Below are 5275 nucleotides of genomic sequence, written 5' to 3'. Positions count from 1 at the left end.
ACACTTAATAATTACCTAGCTGTGTGGCCTTGGGCAAGCCACTTAACCCCATTTGCCTTGCAAAAACCTAAAAATAAAAGGCAGATGGGAAGGGAGGGAGAGAGAAAAATAAAAGAGAGGAAGGGGAAAAAAAAGGAATGGAAAGAGAAATGGAGTGAGGAAGGAAAAGAAGGAGAAAGGAAGAAGAAGAAAATAAGGAGGGAAGAAGGAAGGAATGGAAGAAGGAAGAAAAAAAGGGAAGAAAAAACCTCCAAAACAAAAACAACTCATTAAGAAACATCTAATAATAATTACAAGGTTCTGGGGAAACAAGTGCAAGGAATGAAACAAATGAGTGAAATATCCAGTCTTCTGTGGACTCCCATAGTGGGTAGAAAAAAGAATACATTCTCTGGGAGGAGAAAAGTTTTCCCAATCATCTACTTTTCTTCAGAGCCAGATTAAATCCTCCTATCAAGCTCCTCACAGTTCCTTTTATTGGCAACCACTTATGTCTCACTAGTATAATTGGAGGGAAAAGCTTTGCCTCCATTGCCTGTTGCCTCTGAAGCAACCACTCACTGCTTCTCCACTGTTCCTATGTTGCTCTCCGTTGAAACTCTATATCCAACTGTCTCCCATTTCTATTGCTATTACTGCTAGCTTATAAAATTTGATGAATGTTTCCTCCCTTTTAGAGTGAGACCACTCAGGACAATTTGCCTCAGTTTACAGAATATTGCCAGTCAGCTGAGGACCAGCAGCTATAAACCTTCCAGCGATATTCTCTTCAATGATAGTTTTCCAATCCTTCCTCTTAGCTTGAATAAGGGCAATTGAAATTCCATTCATCTCTTTGAAGCCTATACAGATGGTGCCTCCATCAAAGTCATAAATTTTATGTGCTTCTCTCCTCCATAAAAATGTAAGATTATTGCTTGTGAAGATTATTTTATTCTTTCTACTTGTATCTCTAGAGTCTAGTATACAATGCCTGGTGCATAGTATTTGCTTAATGAGAATGTGTTGATTGATTGATTAATCACATTCTAATGAATTGTTTTCAAGGCTGTATAAAAATTCAGAGGCAGCTGGTGGTTCAATGGATAGAGCATTGGACCTGAAGTCAGGAAGAACTGAGTTCAAATACAGTCTTAAACATCTCCTAGCTGTAAGATGCCAAGCAAGTTACTTAACATCTACTTGCCTAATAAAAAGTATCCACTGTAGAAGGAAAAGGCAAATCAATTCAGGATCTTTGCCAATATAACCCCATGGACAGCTATGGTCCATACAGTCATGAAGACTCAGATATGACTGAACAACCACAAAAACTCAACCCTTTTTTATTTGTTAACATATTCTTTCATTACTAGAGTTTGGCTTTGCAAATTGTCTTAATGCTTTGCAAAGGGTCTAGAAGACCCTAAAAACACTGGAGATGATTGCTTTTGTCAGCATTCTGGACTACCATGGTAGATCCCATGTCTCTCTTACCTTTGTATGCCTAATACAATAATTCAAAATTGAACAGGAGGGAAGTCCTTGATTTGTTTTCTAAGCAAAGTGGAGACCTCCTGTCTTAAGATATACGTTATATGTGTTAAGTAACTACATTGCATATAGTTATATAGTAATTTTATAAACATATATGTATCTCTCTCTCCATATATATATATATATATATATATATATATATATACACATATATAAAAAGAGACTAAGTAGAGAGAGAGAGAAAGAGAGAGGGAGAGCACAAATATATACATTGTGCTTAACATCCAAGGAAGAAATATGTTTCTTGGATACCAACTTCTAGACATTTTAGGGTACTTAAGAAATAATTAACAAGTGTTTTTTTAGAAAGACATAATCATTATATAATGCCTTTCTAAAATAATGACATCATTACTATTCTCTTTTGCAAGGCAATCAAGGAAAATTATTTGTTATCCATTATATTTTTTAATCTTTTATTTATTTAAGGTAATAGGATTAAGTGACTTGCCCAAAGTCACACAACTAGGCAATTATTAAGTGTCTAAGGCCAGATTTGAACTCCTGATTCCAGGGCCTGTACTCTATTCACTGCTCCACCCAGCTGCCCTTATCATCCATCATATTTGAGACGTCTGATTTTAAAAAAAGTTCATACAGAGAAGCAGTTAGGGAAACATGTGAACTTAACTTTGGGATCTGTCAGTGGAGATGGGTACTAAAAGAGATGAATCAAAGATAGAGAAGAGGGCAGGACATCTAGCATCTGGGTTTCCTGAATCAAGTCAAACACTAAGATTTTCTGTTTTCTAAAGTTTTTCTAACCATAATTCATAAATGCTTGAAGTCCTAGATAAACATCCTGCAGTAGGCAACCAGTCTTTGAGCTACCTAATAACTCAAGCATAGACCCAGTCAACTGTGTCCTAGGTCTGGAAGTAAATAGCAAGACTCAGCTCTGCATTTGAATCATCATATTCAAATGCTATCTCTTCCATCCTGACTTCCTTTAAGTCTCAACTAAGATCCCACCTTTTACAGGAAGCCTACCTTACCCTTCTTACTGCTATTGTGTTCTCTCTTTTATTTCCTATTTATCCTGTATATAGATTGCTTTGTATATATTTGTTTGCATGTTGCCTCCCCATTTAGGCTATATATATTGTGAGCTAGGATTGCCCTTTGTCTTTTTTTGCATCCTCATTCTTGATAAAGTGAATGGCACATAAGAGGTACTTAATAATGTTCATTGATTCTATGAAATCTTTTTCATTCCCTACAGAAAATGAATTCCTCTACTCCAATCTCTATCTACCCAGCTCACAAAGCTTTGTAGGTCTCTTAAGCACTTAACTTATGCACTTGACCTATAAAGTATAAGGTGTTCAGGGAAGACTGATATTTTTGATGACTGGCTTACTAGTGTAAGCCCTTTTCAGGATATCTATCTGTTTTACCCAACTTTCATCTGTGGTTCCAAGTTGTAGTATGCAAGGAAGTAATACCATGGTAAATTGTTTTGACAGATGAACTAAACCAAGTTAAGTGTAACCATGGGGGCTCAAATCCAGAGGGATTTGAAGGTAACATTTAACTCCATCAAAAGTAAAGTGCAAGTGAAGCTTAGAGAAATACAGGATTCTTGGCTCAGTTAGGAAGCAGATGAAATTCCAAAGCATTATTCTGAAGGCAGCATATGGGTATCTCAATTACTCAGTGCTGATGAAGCCACATTAATTAGTGATAATCCTGGAGCGATGGGCTGAACACTGTCAGTGTTCTCAACAGACTACCATCAATCAATGATGAAGTTATTTACTGTATACCTCAGATAAAATCAATTCATCTCTAGTTAAGCTTCCAACTAAAGAAACAGTTTTAAATGCCATTAGGCTCCTCTCATGTGACAAAGAATTGGGTGTTGAATCCATTCCAGCTGAGATTTACAAGTCAGGGGATCCACTGCCCATATAAAAGCTGATAAAAATTTTCTGGATTATATTGAAGATCTCCCAAAAGATCTAATAAAATTCTTCAATAATTCACCTCTATAAAGAAAAAGGAAATTGGTTGTCCTATGACAATCACAGGGCATGGGGGAGGGGGGTGGAATAGATCTCTCTCTTAGTGTTTACCAGCAAGATGTTGAACTGGCTATTCCTTCACCTGGAAAATGGTCATCTGAAGCCAGGGTGGCTTCTGAAATAACCAAGGAATAATCAGTATAATGTGAGCTGCTTGACAACTCCCAGAGAAATGCAGGAGCAGAAGAGAAGTCAGTACACAACATCCACTAATCTCACCAAGGCCTTTGATGCTGTCAGTCTAGAATGCTTATGGGAAAGTATGATAAAATTTGGTTGCCTAGAGAAGTTCATCAGTATTATATATCATTTTCATGATAGCATGTTTTCATCAGACCTGGATAATGAACAGTGCTCTTGAACTTTCCCCATTATCAATTGAGTGAAACAAGGCTGTGTGCTTGTTCCCATGCTTTTTAATATGATGTTTTCATTGATCTTGTCACCTTCAATGAAGAAGAAAATGGCATCAAAGTCAGCTATAGTACTGATGGTAAACTATTTAACTTATAAAGGATACAAGCTAAGCCTAAAATGGAGGGAGAGTTGGAATCTGACTTTTTTGTTCCTAGACATTTGTGAACTTAATGTATCCTCTGAGGCTGAGATACAACAAAGTATGGATTTAATTTCTGCTGTTTATGTTAATATTGGCCTAATAATTAATACCAAGAAAGAAGAGGTTATCCATTATCAAGCACCACAACATCCACATGTGGAACCAAGCAAATTGAGAAATTCTGAATGCTGTGAATAAGTTCATTTTTCTTGGCAGTTTACTTTCCAGGGATGTCCACGTAACTGATGAAGTTGGTGCATGCATTTCCAGAACTAGCCCCATGTTTGGGAAATTCTGAAGAAAAGTATGAGAGAGAAGAGCTATTTAAACACTGCCTACCACACTAAAGGTCTATGGAATACTTCATTTTTGCATACATGTGAAATCTAGACAATATACCTACACCATGCCAGGAAACTGAATAACTTCTATTTGAATTATCTTAGAAAGATTCTAAAGATCACCTGGCAAGATAAGGTACTGCACACTGAAGTCCTTTCTTGAACTGAACTGCCAAGTATTCAAAAGTAACTGCAGAGAATGCTATTCTAATGGGTTGACCACATTGTTCAAATGTTAAAAATATTTTTGCCTAAAAGACTATTTCATGCAGAATTTATACAAGGCAAGCACCCACATGGAAGTGAGAAAAAATAATACTAGGATTCTCTTGAAGTATCTCTGAAAAACTTTGGAATAATTTGTAACTCATGGAAGACACTTTCAAAGGATAACCTAGCATGGTGTGCCCATATCAAAAAAGATGCTATACTCAATGAACAAAGCAAAATTGTAGTAGTCAAAAGAAATGTGAGATGCAATAATTTTCTTTTAGGTTTTTTTGCAAGGCAAATGGGGTTAAGTGGCTTGCCCAAGGCCACACAGCTAGGTAATTATTAAGTGTCTGAGACCGGATTTGAACCCAGGTACTCCTGACTCCAAGGCTGGTGCTTTATCCACTACGCCACCTAGCTGCCCCAAGGTGCAATAATTTAGAGACATCTCTACTCCAAATGTTCATATATTTTTGTACCTGACCTGTGGTAGAGTCTTCCAAAATTAATATTGCTGTGATCAGCCATAGTCAGACATACTACACCTTGAATCCAACATAGTTGTGTCATTTTGACTTTCTTTGAGAATAAAAGACAACAAT

The sequence above is a fragment of the Macrotis lagotis genome, chromosome 5 (genome assembly GCF_037893015.1).
Source record: "Macrotis lagotis isolate mMagLag1 chromosome 5, bilby.v1.9.chrom.fasta, whole genome shotgun sequence".
Taxonomy (NCBI): domain Eukaryota; kingdom Metazoa; phylum Chordata; class Mammalia; order Peramelemorphia; family Peramelidae; genus Macrotis; species Macrotis lagotis.
Note: the sequence above shows the minus strand (reverse complement) of the source record.